The sequence below is a fragment of the Aptenodytes forsteri genome, unplaced genomic scaffold (assembly GCF_000699145.1).
Source record: "Aptenodytes forsteri isolate BGI_AS27 unplaced genomic scaffold, ASM69914v1 Scaffold54, whole genome shotgun sequence".
Taxonomy (NCBI): Eukaryota; Metazoa; Chordata; class Aves; order Sphenisciformes; family Spheniscidae; genus Aptenodytes; species Aptenodytes forsteri.
Window position 1 is genome coordinate 11,045,182 of NW_008796044.1, and position 24,320 is coordinate 11,069,501.

General features: G+C 40.9%; 1 protein-coding gene across 1 annotated transcript in view; it reads right to left on the reverse strand.

The window, feature by feature from the left end:
* SGCD (sarcoglycan delta) overlaps positions 1–23,455 on the reverse strand; it is a 253,138-nt gene extending 229,683 nt beyond the window's left edge. The window contains exon 1 of the mRNA XM_009285792.2: positions 23,399–23,455. The gene's annotated coding sequence lies outside the window, so the exon portion shown is untranslated. The remainder of the gene's footprint in view (positions 1–23,398) is intronic.
* Positions 23,456–24,320: the final 865 nt, after the last annotated feature.

Below are 24,320 nucleotides of genomic sequence, written 5' to 3' on the forward strand. Positions count from 1 at the left end.
TTATTTGCTGCTCACAGGTATGTCCAAGTTCAGTAATTTGCTCTGTATCGTTTTGGGTATTTACAAACCTCTATTTCCCTTGTACCGTCCTCTGTGATGACAGGTACTATGTTTGCCTTCCTCTGGACTTCTGACAATTGCCCTAGCCTCTGTAAGCTTCTGAGAGTCATTGTAAATAGTTCGGTGGGTACATTTCAGAAGGCCATGCTGAGCCAAATATATCACACTTATCTAAATACTCCTTATCTTGTTCTTGCCTTTGCTCATAAGCCCTTGTTACAGGGAACACCGTTACAGATCTGACACAATTATTAACCTTTCTGTGAAGAGCAGTGCAAAATAATGGCATTTGGTATTTCTGTCTTCTCTGTCTAGTCCATTTATTTGCTTCCCTTTCTTACTGATGGACTTTTGCCTCCCTCTTACTTCCAGTGCTTTTGTAAGTCATTTCATAACCCTTTATAGCTGTGAGTGACTTTGCCTTTTGGTCCTTCTGATTTTAGCCTATGTGGTTGCACAACTGGTGGTGTTCTTAGCCAGAAGTCTTTTGCTTGCCAGGTTTGTACCATTTCACATTAGTGAAAAGCTCCTGGTGTAGCCACGCTAGTTCCTTATGACTTTTTTTTTAGTAAGACTGATACTAGGTTTAGATGTACTGACTTCAGAAGTCATATGCCTCCCATATGCACTGCTCCAGCACAGAAGATGTACCCTACTATGCCAACGTCTGTCTTCCCACCGAGCAATGCACAGCTAGATTGAATAGCACGGGCGGGAAGGGTTGAACAAAAAGCCTCTCTGTTTTTCACTCCTTACCCCTCCTCACCATATGCAGCGATTAGAAGGGATGCCACAAATATCCACATTTCCAGGCAATTACTCACTGTGTGAATAATCAGAAGATAGGATGGAGGTCTCCTAGACCCACAGCCCTTGTGTCCTCTACACACAGCCAACAACCTACCCCCACACATTGCTGAACACTAAACTCTTCAGCTACACCAGCTTTAGCTAACTCTAGGCTGAATCTCAAGAACCAGTATTAGTTTGGTAGGAGCTTGCCAGCTTCCTTAGTCTTAGTTAAATGTGTTTTCTCAAATCATCACTGCAATCTCCCTCACAAAAGATTTTCAAATTCAACAAAAATAGTCTAAAAATAACTGCTTTCTCTTCTTGGACTGTAGCCACTTAACAGAGCCAAGAACTAGCAATTTATTTCATGTTCAGCTAAACTGATTGAAATGCTCTAAGTTGCATTGATTAGCAAAGCTTTGGCTTTAAATCTTGACTGGAATTCTGGGGAAACACATAGAGATCATTTAATAAAAGAAATTTGAGAAGTGGACTGTATGCAGACATGGAAAAAAAAAATATATACAGGCATTAGTGCAGTATGACTGGGTAAAAGGTTTGAATGTGCCCCATTTCTTTTATTCTCCAAGCAAGTTATTAAAGAAATGGGCCAAAAACTGACAGGACTAAATATCTTCTAGATCATCTTTGGATTTCAGTGGCCAATCTACCCCTGCCCCACACTGGAGGTAGCTATATACATTGTGCAAAACACGGTACCCAACAGGCATTAAGAATCTTGAATCCATCCCTGTAAAGGGCTACAGGTGAATGACGCAGAGAGATGGGACCCTCACCTGGAAGAGCTCACAGAGAGGCTGAAGCTGTCCTGGCAGTGGGAAACAGGGGCACATGGGGAAAGAACTAATCAGAGGTCTCATTTCTTTGCTGTGCTGCTCCCCCAAAATTATCTAGTCTTCGTGCAGTAGAGCCCCCAAATACCTCAGCTCTATAACACTGCTTTAATTAACAAGTTTGCACAGAGGCATCTTCAATATGAAAGTGTGAGGTTTTCCCCCTCCCAACATTTTGCATCCCAGCTTATGTTCCAAACAAGCTGAAAAGCTCAATCCCTTTTTTAATTCATTACCCTCTGCCCAAACCTAGCCTGCTCAGACGCTTCAAAAAGAAGCTACATGACATACCCTATACTTGTGTCCTAAGCTGTCTTCCTATAGCCCACTGATCAGCATAAAGTTATTTTCCCCACTGAGAGCAATACCCTTGTAAAAACGTCCCTCAACCAATTCAGATCAAAATGCCACCTGCCCTCCACCTACCCTGTCTTCCCAGTTTCCCTCCTGAATATTCTGGTGGCATCATTTTTTTTCTTCAATACCTTTTGGATTTTGTACACCTTGGTCATGACGCTCTTAATCTCTTCTATTCTAATGAATATAAACATAATTTTCTTAACCTCTCCTCCTAGTTTATAACCCTTGAGGCCCTTTATCATCCTTGTTAAGACTGTATCCATAATTAGGGTGTCTAAAAAGATAAAAAGGAATGAACAAGGAAGTGCCTACTTAATACAAATTGTTACATGAATAACCAACATCTCCCCCCCCTTCCCATTTGAACCCAGGCGCTCAGTGTCGGAGGGCAAGTTGGCTGCTGATTTCTGCACATCAAGCAGTTTAGCCAGGACAGCCTTTGAAGCTGCAGGGTGCATCACTCCTCCCATGTGCATACTGCAATATTCATCTTTCTGGTATTTGTGCTAAGTCATTACAGCTACACTTACAGACACATGCATTTATATTCTCCGCAGATAACTAAAAATCCACATTGTATATCAAATGTTATATATCAAACTGCCCTCCACCTGTCCATACACACACGTATGTGTTCATATATATATACACAGACGGCAGACTGTTCCTTGCATATATACACAGGTATGCATGCACACAGATGTAGGGACATGTTTAATATTGCTGTTACCAAGGAAAGAGAACACTGGCCATAACCACTTTTAACACAGAATTGCAGATGAAGATAACACACCAACCGGCCTTCAGCTCTCACTGTGGCCAGCATTCCTCAGTTGCATAGATCCTTGAATCCTCCACTGATAAGCACTGTAGAAGCCTCCAAGAGGCAAACGTAAAGTCACAAAAATGCCCAAGGCACCGAAGATAAACACCTTGCAGGGGATATCGCTGTGTCCTTACGGATTATGCTATATGATATTTAGAATTTGGAATCTGCCACAGCAGATCAGACAAGCGCTCTGTTTCAACCAGAAACCTGAATCAGACAGTAGCAAAAGCAGATGCTTCAGGGAAGGGTTTGACAAACCCTTGCAAACAGTTATAGAACAACTAAACCACCTGTGCTATTTTCTTCCTCGTCTTGATTAACCAGAGAGTTGGCAGATAACCTGAAAAGGAAGAATCTCTCTACCTCTCTCAGTCATCTCCCTTTCATTCCTTACCATTGTACGTTGAATGGTCTCACTGCTGTGTAATGAGGTCCAACCCTTTGGACTTCAGCTCTTGAGCTTTTGTCCTTGATGGCACCTTGTCGCAATTTGTCCCCCAGCCTCGGCAACTCAAGAGCTCTTCCCACACCCACAAAATATGAAATCACAAGCTCATGACCAATCTGCCGCTCTTGTAAGAGGTTCCTTACAAAATTTGCTCACACAGTAGTGAATCACTTCCAATCTGTTTTGCATAAGCAAATTTAAGGTATTTCATTATGGAAATGTATGCCAAAACATCTTCCCACAGAGCTTCATACTGTCATGGTATGACGCAGTTACGTAGAGTCAAGACTGCGGTACGTTTTACAGAACGCAAGGCTGCAACCCGTTTGTAACGGGGTAACGATTTATGCAAGTATAAAAGGTGAAAATGCATTTATTTGTCCTTGGCATGCTTTGTTACTACGTATCTGCTACTCAGCAGGTACAGCCAGTAGTAACAACCTGCAGAAGGAAACGGTACTAAAACTGTAGCCCACGCCAAACTTATGACTCTATTTTTCTTTGCCATTATTATCTATCAGGAGATGGTTACTACAAAAGATTATCTGCATATTTTATCATGCCTACATTTATGCTACAGGAGCAAATCAACGGCTGAAAATAGCTTTGTACTCCTCCAAGAAACTTCAGTGCCTTTACAAGATCTGAAGTTGGTAGTTCTTTAACAGCATCTTATTTATCTAGGCAATTCCCGTGCTGCTGAGCTTCATCATTACTAAGGGTGGGCGACACATGCTGCTGTTTAATACTACTGGCCTTTGGCAAAGAAAATGCAGCTCCAGCTTTGAAGAGTGAGGACACTCAGCCGCTTGACTGGTTTAGTGCTGTAGGACGCAATGAACATTTACAACGCTGCTGTTTAGTGCCAAAATATCAACCTATCAGCATAAACCAGGCCAAGCCTGCAGCTTCCTTCCTCACAGGCAGGCCTTCAGCCCCTGAGCAGCACTTGGAATGGGGAGGAGAAGATAAACCAGAAACCATGTTTCCTCAAGCCTTTGACATCCAACACTGGCTTTTTCTTTCCTCAAGAAGTTCACTGTCACCAAGCTACTCATCAGGCTGTCTTCTGCAGCTCTGAGTGCTCTCACCAAGCGGCCTGGCAAGGAAGACAAGAAGCCCCAGGATTTAGAGGCTTTTTGGGTCATGCAGATCACAAGAAGACCCATCTTGTGCTGCAGTCCTCACAGCTCTCCTGCTCAGTGCCACGGAGGCAGAGCCCAGCAGCTCAACAGCCCCGGTATAGCAACCAAAGAGCTGTGATTTCCAGGCTGTCTCTGGTATAACGTGGACTCCCAGGGCTTCTGATCTCTGCTTGAGCTGTCCGTCAACTGGGTGACTGGTGCCTGGATCTGGAGGGCAGGGGAAAACACAGCTCAACCAGGAATCTCCAAGCTTGCGTTCAGCTACACTTCAAAACCTTAACAAAATGTTTCCATTACATCTGTTTTGTGATTCTTTTGTTTTGTTTGATTTTTAAACAGATTCTTCACTCCTCTGAGGGAAGGAACAACTTTTTCTTCCCCTCACACCAGCTAACTGCAAATTTTGACTTTAAATCAACTCTTAGTGGACAATTTTGAGTAGCTGCCACATAGCTACTTCTCATTACAATACTCTGGACAAGATTTCCTTGTTAGCAGCTTAAAATAATGAAGAACTTCATATTTCTTCTCTGGATACATGTTTGTAAGCTAATATAAGAGTTCTGCTGGTACTTTGTTACTTTCTACTCTCCTCCTGTAGATGCAAGCTACAGGAGCTCATACCTACTCCACATCTAGTATCTGGGCAACAGCAGTGATAGAGCTCAGACTAGAGAGGACTATTACCAGAACACATCCACCGCTTTTTGGCCTGTAAACGAAGCAAATAACTTCAGAAGCTCTCCTCTAGTTCCTGAGCCACAAATAATGGAAAAAAACAGTTCACAGAGTTCCTGGCTGAAACAAGGTCATAACATCCAATAATGATCAACACATGCTCTAATTCTTCCTTTAGGATAAAACTGGTTAGGCAGAGTCCACATACAGGTGTAACTGGGCAATTACACAACCATGAAGGTCCATGAATATTATTAAATTCCAGTTGATAGAAGCAAATTGCAAAGTACAGACTTGTGAATGCGAAGCCATCAAAAAAAGATAAGAGCTTCTTTTAGACTTGGCTGCCGGTTAAAAAAAAAAAAAAGAAAAAAAAAATCTTATTTCCTCTTACTGGCGAAGGTGCTGGTTTGACAGCCCTGAAGAGTGATCTATTTATTCAAAGTAATGCTGGCAGCAATGGTACACATTTCTTTCAAGGTGCCCAACCCTGTATCTATTTTCAGTTCCATCAGTAAGCTAAAGGTTAAAGCTATTTATTTAAACCCACACCCACATGCCATTTAAATTGACCCAAATTATTGTCTGAGTTGTAAACTCTCTGTATTAAAGTCCCCTCAGGGGCTGCTACTTCATTTCAGGCTCAGAAAATTCCTCCCTCGCAGGATAAAAGCAGGGTAAGGAGCATCTCCAAATAGAAATGGAGAAGGAAAGTGGGTAGGAGGAGTTCATCTTCAAAGAATGCCTCTTGGTGTTGTGGATAGTACAGAAAACTTCAGTTTTATTAGATAAATTTCTAAAGAACATGTTGGTGATAAAAGATCTCATTGTCATTCCCACTTTAAGGATCCCTAACCAAAAAAAAAAAAAAAAAACAAAAAACCACAAAAAACACTACTATATGTTCCGCCTGCCTTTGTGGCTGCAGCTGGAAGAAAAACCAGAACACCCCCAAAATGGAAAAGAAAAGGTGGTCCCACACAATCAGCCCCCTATGGAAATAATCCTTTGCAAACAGTCCTCTCTGTGCCAGAGGACCAGGAGGACTGAGGAGGAACAGGAGCCGCTTGCAGTCATGCACCAGTTAACATAAGCAAAGTGCCATCCCAGGAGTGAAATTACTCTCTAGGCTGATAAAAGGCAAAGGGAAAGCAGCATCTGGCCTACAATATTTAGCCTTTTCTACACAGTTTAATGCTGTGTGAAGCATGGTAAAAGCAAAGCTTCCTCAGCCCCGGAAAGACAGCTGGCGATGAAACGCAGCGGGGACACCATATGATGGAAGGCTCCTAATTACAAAATCTCTGTCTTGCCTGTCAGAGCAACTGCACAGTAGCACAGGGTAGCTCACGGAGGAGTCGGGGAAAATGAAGCAGAGATAAGACTTGAAATCCATCTCCAGATGCAAAACTTCCCATGCCTTTGAGTATAGCTGGCTCTTCGATCTAGCTCCAGCCCACCAAAAAGATGTGGTTCAGCAAAGTCGAGATATCCCCAAAGTTCAGGACTTCTCCAACTTTGGCTTCTGATGGGGAGCCAGATAAAGAGATATTCTCTGCTGAATAGCAGAGAATTTCAGTGCCGATGGACCACAGACACCCAATTCCATCAGTGGGAGTCATAATCCCCGGACACCAAGATTCACTCACACCAACACAAAGCACAAGGATGGGAAAAAACCCCCCACACAACAGTAACCCAAGAGGTTTGAGTTTCGTTTGATGTTTGCTAGACACATAAGAGGTAAAGAAGAACTTTCTCCTTCAACCTATATAGAGTACCTCATTACATACTGACACTGTTAATTGCTATTCAAGTGCCCAGAGGCAAAGACACAGTACACTTTTAACACGCTGAAAAATATTGTTAAATACATCAGTACTATAGAGAGGAAGGCAAACCCTCCAATACCATGAAAGCAGGCCCGCAGAGAACCAAGGGAGGTGACACTGATGGACAGACCGGTACTGGTATCCGCTAAGGCTGATTTAAAATCTGCTACCTTTATGTTACACTTCACTTACCACTGTGACTACACAAAGCCTCTGAGTCTCCTAATAGCAGCATCTCACTGAGATCATTGCAGTGACATGAAGGGCCACACGTCAATGAACTTCTAAATCTGGGCTCTCCCTCCTCCCCTCTTCTTTGGTCGCTTAAGCTCTGCTCTATTAGTGCATCGACACCATCAGAATTATAAGGGCACCACCGTCTGCTGGGAAGGAATCGAGCAGGGATATTTTCAGCTGTACTGCCTGCATGTTTCTGCAGTACAGGGAGGGGAAAAAAAAAAACCCAAACAAAAAAATGAAAGAGCTGGCTGAACTCTACAGTAAATATAATTAAGCTCCTGCTAAACCATATGACTTTTGCTAAATTTGAAGCACAAACGACAAAACTGTTTTATCAGCTTTATGCTGAGTAAGAACGGGATAAAGAATTAGGTTTTTACAATTCAGTATGAGGCAACCCCAGCCCTGCAGAACAAGGATCACCCAGGCTGTGCGCGGGTGGCACAGCTGGACACCTAATTTTTGAGACAACAGTAGATAGATATTTAAAGCTATTGCTCAGAGGACTTAAATGAGTTGTAAATGAATTCATTATCGTTTGCTGTATAGCTGATGAAAAACAAGTCAGATCTCATATGTTGCACAAGTTTTGGTGAAATCTGACAGGTGATGCTTTTGGCCAAGAGACAGAAGCACCTAATGCCAGAGGCTTAATTTGTGACCATGTTTCAATTCCAACAAGCATTTGTTTCCCTCAGGAGTAATGTTTTCATGAACTGGGGGTAAATTTGATTAATCTTGGTTAATATTTCAAAGTTAACAAGTATGTGCCTAGAAGACAGCCTGACAAAACCTTCCAGTCAGGAGCTCTGATATATATGTTTCTTAATTATGCTAAAGCATTATAAGACCCAAGCAGCCCTAACTAAAATCAAGTAAAATCAGTGCTGTAAAAGAATAAAGAATAAAAAGCACAAACTGTTAAAAAATAGTAACATAATGTACTAGTAAACACAAGAGAAGTCAGTCAGGAAAGTATGTAGACTTTCATTTCAAAAAAGGAAAATGGTCACAGAAATTCTCAAATAGTAAAACAAGACTGATAAGCATTAACTCTCCACAAAATTAAATTACATTAAAAAAAAAAAAAAAGAAGAAAAAAGCAGGAGCAATAAGCCCTGATAGGGAAAATGACTGAATTAACATATCAAAGGAAGAAGATAGGAGAGTAATCCAGAGAGTAATACAAAAGAAAAGTTTAAGGGACACCTTGGGATAAGTTTTCTTTGAAGTACTGCACTTCATAAAATAATAGAAGGGTTATCTAAACACGCCCATCATGCATCACAATTATTGTACTACACTTTTAGTTACAGAAAATTCATTACATAAGTGGAGAGTAAGTGCTCCTGCGGAACAGGCCTAATTAATAAGGTCTCATTACATGTGGAATTAGTGTCAGGGACACAGAAGCCAAGTCTGTATTTCAGACCCTGGGTGTGCACCCAGGCCACACATGATCCTCCAAAGCAGAGCAGCCTGGTGGTGACTGAAATCTTTACAGATGGTGTATCTTACTAAGATACAAATAGTTTTATTGTTCTGCATCTCATCTCTTCCCCCCGATTTTGCATTTCAATGGGCTGTGCAAGATCACCAACAACTGTTACATCACATGGAACTGGCAATATTTCATTTTCTATATATGCTGGAATAAAAAGCCTTGCAGGCCATTAAAATAGCATGAGCAAGCCTAGAACTTGAAGACAATTAACCAACCATCACTCTGCAATCATTTCTGTAGCATGCTGCAGGTGCATCTCCTTTGTGGAGACACGGCATTTGTCTGCCACGGAGATGAACCTGACTTCTATAACAATTTACATCACAATAAATGTTTAAGGAATAATTTAATTATTGGGAAGACTAGAAGAAGTGGCACCAGCTGAAAAGACGTCCAGTTTCTACAAAGCAAGAGCCTACTCGTGGCTGTACAAGACCAAAGGGTTGCCCATGCTCTGCACAGCAAAACCGTACCAAAGAGGCTCCTTTGTTACTTTTTTTGACCGTGCTAGAAATGTAGCGATTGTACAGTTTACAAGGAAATACATACCCCGTGTATCACCCGAGGGACTGCTTGGGCAAGGTCTTTGAGAAGGATAATCCTGCTTCCCTTCCTAAGACCATCCAGGCTTTATCACAATGCAGTATGACTTTGGCACGTGCTTTTATTTTTTGAGATTTAAGATCTGGAATATTTTACCCTATCTAATTTTTTTTAACTTTAACGGAGTTAATTTTGCTCTCTGGGCCTCAAGCCACTCTCCTTTCCCAGCCCTGCTCCATGACCCTCTTGCAGGTGTAGTGGTGCATCCAGAGCAGATTTGCTTGCCTGAGCTGTACTGCATCTGAATGGGATAACTCAAAATGAGTAGCAGCAGATACTAATTTCTGAATCCTGCCCTTAGTAATACATTTTTTAAAGTGACAAAATCTATAAAAGCTTCAGGCAGAAACATAAAGTGCAGCTGAAAGAGATTCATTGAAAACCAAATTAATATTTTAATTCTGTCAACACAGAAAAAAGTCTTTAAATGAGATGAAGTTCAGAATGAGTACCAAGCACAGTGATTTATTCCTTTTTCTCCATAATTTAAATGACTGTTTCTTTAATGTTCACTAAATTCCTCCCGTAGAGTTTCAGCCTTAGTTTCTCAAAAAAAAAGAAACAGCAACTTGCACTTCCAGTGCTCTCTCTAGCGCTTCAGAAAAAGGAACATTCAATTGAGAAAAAGCCAGTGGTTTTCCAATAGCTGTGTCAAAAATCAATTAGGCTGAAGCACCAGAGGCGGGATTAATAAAGCTTTCTTCACCTCTGTAGCTCTGCACTTACTCTCTAAGCAGTATGAATGGGCTTGTTTGCCACACAGTCTCCACGAACAATAAATTTCAAACAGTGAAACTAAAGATACTTATGTATTTGTAATGCAGCACATTTTCAAAGCCAGATCAGCTGGTCAGGGCAATATTTTAGCTACACACACTTTAAATGATTTTTTCCAGCTTTTACCTTATAAGGTGCTTCCCTTAAGCGTATCTTCTCAAAAAGCAGTAAAAATAAAATAAAATAAAATAAAATAAAATAAAATAAAATAAAATAAAATAAAATAAAATAAATAAATTACAAGCGTTTGGATTGACTGCTTCAGCGAGTCTACAGCAACCACTAAACAGGGGGTTTGCAAACTTAAATTTAATACAATTAAGTGATGTATCACGTTTATATGAATTGATCAAAAGCACAGTTAGCAGCCACGTGCAGATCCATATTTAATAATACGATTTTAATATTCAGTTGACACTTAGCATATAACTGCCTTTATTAAATGTGTATGATGATTACCATGGCACTGTCAAGCCTTTCCAACATTCCCATCATCAAAGAAATAAAAATTTACAGATGCTATTCCTACCATCAAATTTCTACTCTTTGATATAATTACACCAGCACATAAAGTACTCTGAATAGCAACATTTCATGGCAAGGGGATAGAAGAGAATTGTGCTTTTAAAATAATGTAGCTCTCAGGTGCGACTTCCACGTTCGGGGTAATCGCAAGAACACAAAACTGCAGCAGGCTGAGTCTGGCCCCTGCAAAGCAGCAACGTTCAGTTGCACCGTCCCGGAACAGCCACTACATCTCCCCCGTTTCCCAACTACACGACACTCCCAATGGAGAACTGCAAATTAGTACCAAGAACCCGGGCCTGAACCAGAAAGGGTTCCATGAAGAAAACAACAGGCATCAGCAGAAGGAAGGAAGAAGTTGGATGAAAATGCCCAGATGATCCCAGAAGGGCAGCACGTCCCATGCAGAAAAGGAAAGCAAAAAGAAACCTGAAAACAGTTCTTGACTCTGATCTGGAGAAAAATTTCTTCTTCACCTCAGACCTTGCAAGTAAATTAATTCTGGTTAATCTTTTGGCGATTTTTACAACAGCGCCTTTGCCAGGCAGCTGAGATTTCCAGTAGAACCAGGAGCGGTTCCAAACACTACATCATCTTGCCCGGCACTCTCGTTAAAAACTTGATGTTTCTAAATAAGGTTAAAGGACAGGCAGAATGGAAACTCTGCATTAATGCAAGCAAACCAGCAACAGTCCGAGGCACCACAGAATATATGACCAACAAAATGGAAATTCCAGTAGGCATTAAAAGACATCCAGAGTCCTAATGGCCAATTACAAGCTTGATTTAGTTAATTAGAGCCAGCTATCTTATTACACAGACAGGTCAAAACCCTCCATCCCCAATATCATCCGTAGCCTATTATACATGCCTTTTACAGAAGATTATTTAAGCCCCATCTTTAAAATAATACACAAAAATATAAGTGTCTTTCATTGGCTTGCCTTTACAATTTAGAAAGCTTGTATGAACATCATGCTTGAGATAAAAATTAGGTTCTTTCTGGTGAAAAAAAATCAGTGCAAGGTAACAAAGCATTCCCATGCAAAGGAAAACCAATTCTGGTGACTTCAGCAAGGGTTTTATCGAACAGAAGCTCTTCATAGACTCATGCTGCTGTTCTATATCAAAAAAATTTCTATTCCATCTGCAAATCTCAGGTCTTAGCCTCAGTGTAACAATTGTGTCTACCACGCTATTAATTTTATTCTGAGATGCAATGTATTTAGAAAACTACTTAATAATTCAGTATTTTCCCTTAGCCAACTTACAGCATCCCTTTCCAGAAACGACCAACATTGTGGGATTCATTCTGATACGCTTACTCATGCACAACTGGATTACAGAAATATGGGAATAAAACGAACAAAAATAGCTACTCTGCACTTCCTAAAGCAGGAATTTAATTTTATCTGTCATTGGCTTGAAAGTTATACTCAAATTGGCTTCAAATTTTAAGAATCCCTTAAGAGCTAGATCTGAGCTCATGTTAATTATGTCACCCCACTGAAGGTAATGAATCCGTATGGATTTCTACTACCTAGGAACTGCAGGAGGCAGGAACTTCAGCAAGAAGTCACGCATGTGTGCAGTCACGCATCTGAAGGCAACATTTAAATCTTGTAAGGAAACGAAGCAACTTTCATTTCAAAGTCCCAGAAGAGCACTAGCGGAGCTGTTTGCTCTGCTCAAGCTGCGTGAGAAGAATCAACCGCACGTACGTGCTTCTGTCCCTCAGAGACCCGTGATTTGCTGAGTGTGCAAAACGATAGCTGGCTCCAGTTAACTACAAGTAAGCTCGTAACTGGTCAAAAAGTGGGGTCTTTGAATAATAGCAAAACAAAAAAATGAATTTAGGGTTTTACTGGAATCTTCATCTTCTATGATTCTATGATTCCTGTGTCCCATCCTTAAGCTCCTCAATGACCCTTTGTCCCTTCCTTACTAACTTTCAGTCACGCCTCAATTCAGATACTCTTCCTTATTTTGCTCATTTAAATGTTCTCCAAATAGTTGAATTGTTTGGATACTCATGTAAATTGTTTAAATACCTCAAACAGATGCATTATCATACTGGGCACCAGGATTTGAGAAGAAATACCACAGCAGTGTCCTGGGATTTGCTAACTAAACAATAACCCCCTTCATCTGCAACCGGCTGACGAGAGCTGCGCATCTCCATGCATGTCCTGCCGGCTCTGCCGGTCGGCTTCACAGCCACTCACCAAAGTCAGCAGCTCACATGCCCAGACACTACTGGGCTTTGATCTACCGACCAGCTTAGGCTCACACTTTATTTTCAGGATGTGAATTGATTCAAAGCTTATATTACAGATCTGATTTTCAGTATTAACAGTTGTTCTTTAATACCAATTAAAAAAAAAAAATAAAAAGAAAAAAAATCAGCTCGGTTTAGAGTAAGAGAAACATCCCGGCAACTGGATTTTTGCATTTGGGATACGCTCCGTGGTGCCCCTCTCAAGCAGCGCTCGGTGTTTGCCTGGCAGTCATCCCTACCACCTGTACTGGGCAGCAGCAGGAGGAAAAGCTATTGGTATTCAAATCATACCCCAGTTAAGACTACCACCATATGCTGACAAAATATCTCGTGTTAGATCCTGGGACAGCTGTTTCGCTACCACCTTATATGACATAAGGTGAGAGCAAAAGGAAATTATAGGGAGGAGGAGGATTAAAAAAGCTGAACAACTGAGCCCAGGCATCAATCATTTGTATTACCCTGCTTGGGCATGGGGAAACTTTGTGCGGAAAGCTGGATGCTCTCTCAGAAAGTGCCTCTGATGTAGAGATTTACTTCTACAGCCTTTAAGAAAAAAATATTTCTAATTTAAGTCATTAACAATGGTTATTCAGAACTGCCAGGGGAAATACAAAGCACCCTACCACCTCATAAGAATAATGCAGTAGTCTGGGAATATTACAGCAATGTGTCACTTTCACTTTTGTTCTAAATAAAATGAGGGAGATAAAAATTAAGTAACATATTAAACACAGTGCTATTTCATTCTAGATTTCTGAAGGGCATCCATTTTGGAGTACAGCACATCTAGACATCTCATTATTAAAAAAAATAATTTAGCTGCAAAAGAATATTAATTTTCTTAGTGAAATTTGATGTCACTTTACAGCTTTTCTAACTTTATTAGAAACCTCTTGGTGAAGCGTGAATTGCTACACACCGTCCTTCTGCAAACTGGACAATAATATCAATCACTGATGCATCGGAAAGAGAAAGGGAAGACAGAAGTGTCACTAGCAAAATACCTCTGAGTGTTTAAACTGTTGTTTTCATGTAGTGAGAAATGCTGACTGCTTCCTCTGCCATTGTCACCTTGTACGAATACAGTGCCGTGCAAATAAAATTACAATGTGAATGCATTGCTAAACTGGTAGGTGAAAACTATTATATGTACAATCTTTGCACAAAGAAAGTCTACTCTCCTCAGAGTTATTTGTTTAAAAGGACTATTCTATTCATACACAAATATTTACACAGCATTGAACAGCACTGTGTTGATCTCTTCTTGCATGGAATACTTTATATTTTTAAAATAGAACTATTCTACTACTTTCAACAATTTTCTATAATATCTATTACAAAAATATCCCTTGCATTGGGAACATAAAGACTAAAAGACACTTCATTGGGTGTTTATATCGTACTCACGCAACGGAGATCTAAAACAGTTCCATAAACCCTCGGAGCTAGTTGGCCTAGCAAAACTATATTGATATTAAAAATATATGATTACAAATATTTTCATAACTCTAAATTAAGCAGCCTTGAATTACCTTGTATTTACCCATGGGCAGATACTGTGGATTAACTGGGATACAGCAGCTTGTTATCCCAGACCCCACACGTACACGCCTACCCCAGAGTAGCTTAGACTTAAGAGGTGAATCAATAGGGTAGACCTCCAAGATGTCAACCCTAAAGAACAGGAAAAGGTCTTCCTAGATTCAAGCAATATATCTAATAATATTCTCATGGCACAGATACTAATTTCTCACACATCTCATGTCTGCCAGGAACAAAGGATCCTAATGTGGCACAGGCAACCACACTCAAGAAATCCAGCTGGAGATCAGGCAAACATCAGTCATTTCAAGTGAGACTTAGTTATAAAACACCCATTTTTTTTCTAAACTGAAAAATATCACAAGGAAATGCTGGAATTTTTAGCCCACCTTGCTTTTCCTTTCCCCAATGTCTTTTAAATAAAACAGTACTGAAAACACAGTCAACATTTTTCCTTTATCATAACTCACTTTTTTCCCCCAGTCAACCCAATTTCTAACATCCATTTGCAAAACAGCTTAAAAATGTTGTGGAGAAAAATGATAGTGAGAAATATTGGGGATGGGGGAGGGGGGAGGTCTCATTTCAAATATAACTAATAAAAAATAACTAACTAGGCTTACATTTAGCAAACAAACACGTTCAATATGCCCAGCTGAATACACCTAGCCTATACTTCACATCCACCTAGTGACATTAGGGGACCAGATACCCCATCACGAGGCACGATTAAGGCTGGTTATCTTTACCACTTTCATTCACTTTAAAAGAAGGAAAAATAAAGAAAAAACCCTACAACCCAGTGGGCATTCTCACGGAAATAAGCAGCTGCCACCACATACCAGACCATTGTTGGAGGCATTTCCAGGGGAAAGCAGCCACGTGAAACGGATCTGCCCTGGCTCGCACCGCTGCCCCGGGAGGCTGCGAAGAGGCCAGGAATTCAAACATGAATGAAGTGTTTTCCTTGCGCTGTCCAGTGTAACTCCTCAACACGCCTGGCTGGCGTTACAAAATTGTCTGCTTCAGCACCACACTTGCCAGAAATTAACACTCAGATTTCTCACGGAGAAAGGTTGGCTCCTCTGCACTAGCGAGATGGCTGGTGGAGGAATGAGCGGCTGCACGAGGCAGTCGGCGTACGTCAGTGCTTTGTTTTACCCTGAGACAGAGAAACAGGGTAGAGCTGAAGAAACTGTTTTCTTCTCCTTCACTTGCCTTACACAGGAACAATGTAGGGAGGTGAGATGGACAGCGATTTTGACCTCATTGTGTGGGTACAAACTTCCTACATGCAAATTTCAGCTACCTAAAAAAATCACCTTCCGCTTGTGGCATATTACTACCTCACTATCCGAAGGACTTTATATGACCCCGTTAATGTAGTATCCATAAGCACCTCACCATCTTTAACAGATTTATTCTCTCAAATCCCTGGGAGGCAGCGAATCACGGTTATGTCATTTTTGCAGATAGTTTTTATGTGCCGCATTTTCCCAGGCATTTGACCCAAGTCACACACCGACACCAGGCAGTGCCAGGGGAAGAAATGAGGACTGGTACCCACCCCACTGGGACGCAGCTGCGCCCCCTCACCAACCACTCTGTCCTCAACAAGAATAACCTGTCCTTTCCCTTAATTCCTCCTGCAGCATTTCATCACCTTGTCTATTATCTAAAATACTAGACAATATTATCTACCTACAACTCATTAAACATTTGGGAGTTTAATTGCAGTGTACTTTTGAAGACGGCAGATTCAGAACAGCCCGTACTCAACTCTGCAGACTGAAGTCACGGTTGCTGTTGGCCTTATAGAATCATAGAATCATTAAGGTTGGAAAAGACCTCTAAGATCATCGAGTCCATAACCAACGGGTAAAACAGAATTAAACAGCAGATCTTCAGCCAACACATCGGCCAAAGACAAGCCCAGAGCAAGAGCTTCCAAGAACCACCTTTGCTCCCTGCCCTGCTCAGGACAGGTGTACAGGGAAGGGATGGATCTTTAATTCCCTTTCTATGCCATTCAGCTACAAGGTACGATGTTATGAGCAGTGTGTTCCACTTGACTCCAGTTCCCCAGTAAAAGAACTACTGTGTTATTTGACAAAGTTTTGTCAGATATTAACTACTGTTCTTATAGAAAATACTATTTAAATCCAGTAATTTAAATCCAGAATACGTATTTTTGAAAAATTCTTCTACTGAAAGCATGCTCTTTCTTCTTACCAAAACCATAATGACTATTGTGCTCCAGATAAATACTACTGCACAGATCATTCAAAAGAGGATCTGAAATCCATTCAGAGCCTTTAGAGACCATCATGTTAATTTGGCTGCCACCCATTCACCCTCAGGGCTGAATTCAGCTAAAAAAAATAAAGACATGTTCCAAACTGCAGAAGTTGATGTCTCAGCTCTGTGGTGGAAACTGGAGTTTCATTTTGCTTTAGTTCATTTCAGTTACGACACCAGACCTCAAAGTCCTGTGTTTACAGAATCAGATAATGTTTTTAATGTACAGAGCCAAGGGTTTAATTTGCACATATGTGACTTTACCCAGTGTTACCTGGAGTCCACTTGTGCAACTCAGGATGCTCAAAGAAGGAAAATGGATTATACTAATTTATTTAATCATTAAATACATTTATTTAAGGATTAAAATAAGTGATTTGATACAGGGGTATGTAGTAATAAAGGGGGAGGAGGAAATCCACAGTTGTTTGGGGCTGGTGGACCACAAGTGGCTATATGGTCCCAGGATTATATGCTGGTAACGGTGAAGGCAGGCAGGGATGCTGCACACAGAAATGTTTTGGCTAGAAAGCTAAGTCTGCGTGAAGGAAGAGAACAGGGGTAGACGCATGAAGCTTTCTTCCATGCCCACGCACGGCTTCTCCCAGTGCTGGGCACTGCTGCGTTTGGGAAAGTGAATCCACATACCCCTGGGATACAGCACTTCCCCAGTACTATATACTTCAGGATATTAAGACAAAAAAAACCTGATGGAGAACGTCAGAATAGCCTGGAAAAGTCTGTCCCTGGACCAAACAGGGAAAAAATTAAATTAAATTAAAGAAAGAAAAAGCACATTAAACAAAGTGTTGAATGAAGGCCCAGGAATGTGTTTAACTTTCTCTTGAGTCTACTGAAAGGCATAGCCAACTTGGGCTAAAGCTGGAGAACAAGTAAATGAGTGGTTTTTTTGATTTGGTCCTAAAGAGGACTGAAAAGGAAAATAACTATTACAGACCTGGAGGTGTGCCACCGCTTGTTTTGTTTCATGCTTTTGATGAGCAAGTGAACACAATCAACACTTTTTTTTTTTTTCTCAAAATTTCCCCCTATTTTTAAATCAATTTTCTAATTTGTCAAATCACTTTTAAACTAATCTTCACATTTTACAGCATAGCTTATTTTTCAGTGAAGCAGAGCAACATGTAGAGCTTTGTATCCCCTGGGAGAATAAGCATAGGCTGCAAAGTATTCCACAGTTTTGCATGCTTCTGAGCCACCCCTCCCTCTCCTCTCTGTTTCTGTCCCAGCCTCCTACCCAGCCTCCTGCCAGCATCGCAGTGGATACCAGAATCATCGACTCTTTGTCAAAGCTATGTTGAAACTGTACAGCTAAACATCCAAAACATCTTTGTGTAGTTTGCTCTGAAAGAAAATGCTGCAAATTACAGCTCCCAACTATACCATTATGCCACCAAAACAACAAAACCCAGCAACAAGAAACAGTTCTTTGAAGAAAATTGGGAACAGATATGATACAATAAGTACCCACTACTATTTGAATTGCAGGAAGCCAATCTTTTTCTACAAGTTCAAGATTTTTTTGCATGTTTTCACGTGCATAAAACATGTTCAAATCACACGCCTAACAAGATCTAATGGGAACTCAGAGCTCCATCCTGATGTAATTTACACCTTACGCAGGCAAACGTAACAGAGCACTGAAACTCTGTTTAATAATTTCCATTTTTCAGGCTAGAAGAACAAGTAAAGGGCTAGGTAAGGAAAAAAAGATGCAATGAAACCCAAAACATGCAGGTATCTTAAAAGTCACCCAAAGTCAGGACAGAGAGTCAGTCCCTGTGCTGCATGGAAAGGAATACGCTTGTGTACTGACCCAGCATGCCTCAGCTAGCTTGCTGTGTTAAATAACGATAAAGATTTATTTGGTTGGGTGGTTGGGTTTTTGGGGGGGGAGATAGTGGAGAAATGGAAAGCTCACATTCATAATACGAACATGCATGTTTTAAAACAGTGCACCTGCCTATTATTCTAGTCACATTCGGGCAAAAGTTATTTTCTAGTTGTTCAAAAGTTATTATTTCTAGCCAACTCTGAATATGCAGAATATCACACGTGCAAAACTTCCCACTGCTGTTGGGCCACAGCATGCTGTTCTGGCCAAATGCCGGGTAATGAGGAAGGGAAACAAAAGACCAACTGCAGTATTTCTCCCTTAGGAAAGGATAAACTTAAGCTAATTATATACTTTGTCTGGAATGAAGAGAAATTTAAACCACGCTTGCTTCCTCATAGCTAATATTTATGTTAACAAAGAAGGAAAATAGTGACTAGGATACACCTAGAACTGAAGAGCGGACAATTACGTACCTTTTGATGGTTTACAGCAGTATTAAACACACTTAAAAAAAAAGTGTGGATGCCACCGTTGAGACATGCTTTAAACAGGACTCCACACTGGTTTTTTTTCACGATATAGTGCTTTAACCAATTAATCATCCTACTCTCACAGGGTTTTCCTCCTTTTTCGCCCCTAGTTAGGTCACTGGATAGTGATGCTAATTTGTCAACATTCTCGTGCAATTTTCTGCTTATTAAAAAACGAGGAATCACACTGCAATTTCAAAATCTTTTAAATCAATTTTCTAATTTGTCAAATCACTTTTAAACTAATCTTCACATTTTACAGCATAGCTTATTTTTCAGTGAAGCAGAGCAACATGTAGAGCTTTGTATCCCCTGGGAGAATAAGCATAGGCTGCAAAGTATTCCACAGTTTTGCATGCTTCTGAGCCACCCCTCCCTCTCCTCTCTGTTTCTGTCCCAGCCTCCTACCCAGCCTCCTGCCAGCATCGCAGTGGATACCAGAATCATCGACTCTTTGTCAAAGCTATGTTGAAACTGTACAGCTAAACATCCAAAACATCTTTGTGTAGTTTGCTCTGAAAGAAAATGCTGCAAATTACAGCTCCCAACTATACCATTATGCCACCAAAACAACAAAACCCAGCAACAAGAAACAGTTCTTTGAAGAAAATTGGGAACAGATATGATACAATAAGTACCCACTACTATTTGAATTGCAGGAAGCCAATCTTTTTCTACAAGTTCAAGATTTTTTTGCATGTTTTCACGTGCATAAAACATGTTCAAATCACACGCCTAACAAGATCTAATGGGAACTCAGAGCTCCATCCTGATGTAATTTACACCTTACGCAGGCAAACGTAACAGAGCACTGAAACTCTGTTTAATAATTTCCATTTTTCAGGCTAGAAGAACAAGTAAAGGGCTAGGTAAGGAAAAAAAGATGCAATGAAACCCAAAACATGCAGGTATCTTAAAAGTCACCCAAAGTCAGGACAGAGAGTCAGTCCCTGTGCTGCATGGAAAGGAATACGCTTGTGTACTGACCCAGCATGCCTCAGCTAGCTTGCTGTGTTAAATAACGATAAAGATTTATTTGGTTGGGTGGTTGGGTTTTTGGGGGGGGAGATAGTGGAGAAATGGAAAGCTCACATTCATAATACGAACATGCATGTTTTAAAACAGTGCACCTGCCTATTATTCTAGTCACATTCGGGCAAAAGTTATTTTCTAGTTGTTCAAAAGTTATTATTTCTAGCCAACTCTGAATATGCAGAATATCACACGTGCAAAACTTCCCACTGCTGTTGGGCCACAGCATGCTGTTCTGGCCAAATGCCGGGTAATGAGGAAGGGAAACAAAAGACCAACTGCAGTATTTCTCCCTTAGGAAAGGATAAACTTAAGCTAATTATATACTTTGTCTGGAATGAAGAGAAATTTAAACCACGCTTGCTTCCTCATAGCTAATATTTATGTTAACAAAGAAGGAAAATAGTGACTAGGATACACCTAGAACTGAAGAGCGGACAATTACGTACCTTTTGATGGTTTACAGCAGTATTAAACACACTTAAAAAAAAAGTGTGGATGCCACCGTTGAGACATGCTTTAAACAGGACTCCACACTGGTTTTTTTTCACGATATAGTGCTTTAACCAATTAATCATCCTACTCTCACAGGGTTTTCCTCCTTTTTCGCCCCTAGTTAGGTCACTGGATAGTGATGCTAATTTGTCAACATTCTCGTGCAATTTTCTGCTTATTAAAAAACGAGGAATCACACTGCAATTTCAAAATCTATACCACGTGAGGCAACTCCAGTGCCAGGGTCTCAGAGTGACCTCTTTGTGTTGATAGAGGAAAAAATAAGTCGCCTTCATTTACGTTAGAGATTACAGTCTTTATCCCTTGCTGCATCAGACACTACAGCTTCCTTTCCAGGGGTATTTTGTTTGGGGTTTTGTTTTGTTTTTTAAGTACCTACACAGAAGAAAAGAGGAAAGAACATGCCAGGTTCATTATTCTTATCCAATTTCCTTCTGACTTCACACAATTCAATTACATAAAGATGGAAATTCAATTTTATTTTAAAATAGCATTCAAATGCTTTCTGAAAAGAAAATTCTGTATTTACCAAGAAAGGACAGAAATTATCATTCAAAGGCGTACGTCAAATGAGGAGAATTAGAAACGAAAGTGCAATTCTTTGCTGTGAAGGATTCAGCCACAAGGGAGAAAAGGAAACTAAACATTCTCTTCCATCTAACATACGTTGAAAAAATAATTAAAGAAAGAAAACGTGAATGCTCTAATTTCATATATCCTTTGCAGTACATGGTACTTTAGGAAGCTTAAAAAAACCCCAACATTTTGACCACTTCAGGCTCCCCCAGGAATACATTTCAGTTGCTAAAGATCTTAGACGCTTACACCTGCAGTGAAGTCAGCTGGACCACCACTCAACAACGTGTTTCAGCGCTTACTAGAGCTATCCATAAATCTTCACATGCTCCAAAAGAGAGGCTTCAGACAGAGGCTGCTGGCCACCAGCCCTGCAATAATTCACTTCTATAAAATCATTTTCTACCACTTGCTCTAAGCCCTCGCACAGAGCCAGTGGCCAGCCTGGTCTTCGAAACAAGAGGGGCAAATTCGGTAGGAGGCATGAGGCTGCAGCCAGTCCCGAGCGCGCTGCCAAATGCAAAGGGCAGCGCCTGCGCCTGCCCTCTGCCCCTCGCTCCTCTGCAAACTCTGGCCAACACAGGTAGGAGTCTATAAAATAAAATACAAAAAAATAGACTCACCAACTTAAGAGCCAAGTCACACTTTGACAAAAGCGGCTTTTGAAAAGAAAACACCTGAGGTGCGTAAAAGGCTCTTCTCTTCCAACTAAGTGGAAATATTTCAGTCCTCGAACTATTTTAAAAACAAACCCTCTGAACTGATGAGAGAATTTGCAGGGTGAGCCCCGCTGCGCTCCAGGGGCTGATGCTGCCCCCAGGGTCCCAGGTCATCTCCCGAACACCTCCACGGCACGTTGGAAAATGCCGCCTTCTGCAGAAACCACCTGCCGCCACCCACCCTTCACGGGCACCGTAACCTCTGAGAGACCAAACTCCCGTTTAGCAGGATACAGCTTGTTCTCCGCTGTGTATAGCAAGGAGTCTAATCCCTCCAAGATTAAACTGTCAATCAGAGGGACAGTCCTTAGTCCCTGGGGAAGATGCTCTATCACGCAGGGAACTTTCTTCCCTGGAAACTTTCAGCAACAACATATCATTCAGTTCCTCTTCCTGTGACTTAAAAATAAACAAACAGAAAAAACAGGTTGGGTTTTTTTGCTAGAAGAAAGGCAAAGGAGGAGGTCTCGTCCTGGCCTCCACCAGTCTTGGATTTGGAGGAAGAGTGGAGGGTTGAGAAACAAACAGCTTCCCACCTGTGGTCAGCTCCAGGTTTTGTATTTCCAGGAGAACAGAAACCCTAAGTGCAAGAGTCTAAAATTATCAAAATATTACATTTCAGTGGAAGAGAGGGGCTTGCTCGCAGCGTGCCCTAGGGAGAAATCAGGAGGCAGAAATACAAATCTGCTCAAGGCAGACCAGGTTAAATGGAGCTTGCTAAGAACAGATAAGGGTCCTGTCAAGAAGATTAAAATAAAGTAGATGCTTGCAATGGAAGGACGGAGGGAAGATCGGAAACCAAGCAGTGTGAAATGGGAGGAAAACAGCAAGAAACCACAAAACACGATGGACAGCTTGAAAGGCGAGTCCACCCAAAAGACAGCAACAGGAAACTGCTGCCCGGATTTATGCCCATTCCATCAGGTCAAAATGAAACCCTAACACACAAATAGAAAAGGTGAAAGCCTCGGGATTTGATCTAGGCTTAATATTTAAACTCATGTGGTTGGTTTTGGGTTTGGGTTTTTTTTCCCCCTTTTTTTTTGTAATCAAGATTACCTGCCCAGCCAAGAGAAGGAGTTGCCCTCAAACAAATACTAAATTTTTCAGTCTTAACAACGCCAAAGTTCATTCGGTATCATGGTGTGCTAAATATTACAAATGTTCAAACTGACAGTAGCCGTTTATAAGGATACTGGATTATATTTCCGTCCCTTTAAAAGTTATTAGCCTGCATTTCGAGTAGTTTTGAACCAAGAGCTCAGATCCAAGCCACACCAAACTTACAAACAGTGCAGAAACGTATTTTACGCATAATTCTTGTCCTTAACGCAACTGAAATCCAAATCCTAATACGATCTGAGAGGATGAATCACAGCTTCAAGAGTCTTTATATTACCCAGTATTTCGGCATGCCTCTCACAAGACGGGAATACTAAGCGATCTCCCAAACCAGCAGCCATCACATCTTCAAAGGCAGAAGAAACTAAACTGGAAACAAACTGAGAAGAGAAATGAGCTCTTCATTGCAGCTGTGATTAAATGAACCAACTGTCTAATGCTAGGACAAATATTGTACTTCACTGGATTTAACTGCGTTTTACCCTGGCAAAGCTGATTATAAAAGCATGAGATAATTTGCAATTACGCACTAAAAACATCACATTTTTCAAATGGCATACAAATTTAACAGTGTCCATACACTGATATATAACACATGCCATCTAAGGATTTTTGGGTTTACCCCAGTGAGCATGCCAGGCTAACTGAACCTATAAACTATATCACCTACATTCAGAATATCAAATTTGTCCAAGTGTTCCTTCTCCCTCCCCAAACTTGCAAAGTGAATCTCAAGGCCGAAAGCTTCAATCTTGACAATGAAACACGAGGCTCTGCAGCCCATGTTTGTGGGACACTGTTCACACGCCACTTCCAATAAAATACACAGAAGTGGGAGGCCTTCAGTATTCCAAAAAAATTCCATCACACTCCAATTCCAGGAAATTCAGAATAATTACATTCATATAAAAGTTCACCCATATGTTTCTAAGCTACGTGGAGAGAGAAGCACCTACCTCCTTTTGCACTTCTGATAAATTAATTCCCCAATATGATAGAACCATACAGCAAAATAACCTTCTCATTGAGGTTTATGTTGTGCTTAAGCTTAAATTTGAATTCCTTGGATTTACAATGTTTCTTTTGGTAAAATTATTATATGCCTGTAAAGCTGTGGGAAGGCTGGGAAAAGCTGCACGTAAAAGACACTCTCAGGCTGAGCTTGGATGAGCACAGGGTTTTTTTCTGGAGACTATATA